Source organism: Trachymyrmex cornetzi, unplaced genomic scaffold, assembly GCF_001594075.2.
Source record: "Trachymyrmex cornetzi isolate Tcor2-1 unplaced genomic scaffold, Tcor1.1 scaffold124, whole genome shotgun sequence".
NCBI classification, from domain to species: Eukaryota; Metazoa; Arthropoda; class Insecta; order Hymenoptera; family Formicidae; genus Trachymyrmex; species Trachymyrmex cornetzi.
Window position 1 is genome coordinate 483,626 of NW_017295806.1, and position 704 is coordinate 484,329.

At 45.2% G+C, this 704-nt stretch overlaps 1 pseudogene; it reads left to right on the forward strand.

Annotated features, from left to right (window-relative positions):
- The window catches only part of LOC108770302 (putative nuclease HARBI1), an 11,588-nt pseudogene that overhangs the window by 1,990 nt on the left and 8,894 nt on the right, over nucleotides 1-704 (forward strand).

Sequence of the window (704 nt, forward strand, 5' to 3'; positions counted from 1 at the left end):
CGCACAACGTCAACCGGAGGAAGCAGTAACGACCTGACCAACCTCAACAACGGTGACAGCGAGCTGACCATGCAGACCTGGCAGCCGAGTAAACTACAAGCGCTAATCGTTCTTCTAATGTAAGTCGAAAATATTTTTTGTTAAACCGCGTGAATGTCGGACAAAACCGAAAATCTCTCACCGAACGCATCGTGGTTATTGAGTCCCCAAGCGCAACACGCGATAGCTCGAATTAACTCACCTTTTGTAATTAACGGAACGGACCGCGAGGATCGCAATCGCGAAAATCGTGAAGAAATTGTAAACCGCGACGATAGTGATAATCGAGAAGACCGTATTGAATTGTATTTAGACGACGAGCAGGACTCGCGAGAAAATAACATAGTCGTTAGTTCCGACTCGGAAGACAACAACGACAACCCTACGCTTAGTGACGACACTACAGACGATAGGCAAGATAGATTAAATTATAGCAGAACTCCCAGTAGAGTCACACTTAGACGGGAATACTCCCTTACATCATACGACAGTAGCATTTTTGATCCTGAGGAAAACTACAGAAATAACACGGTCGTAGAAATGCAGCGTACTTCGCCTAGTGAAAAGCAAGTACCGGCAGTACCGACAGGAAATTTAGCACAAGCTATTATGGAACCGCAGTTACAAACCGGAAACAATCACAATGGCTCGCAATCAGATCTTTT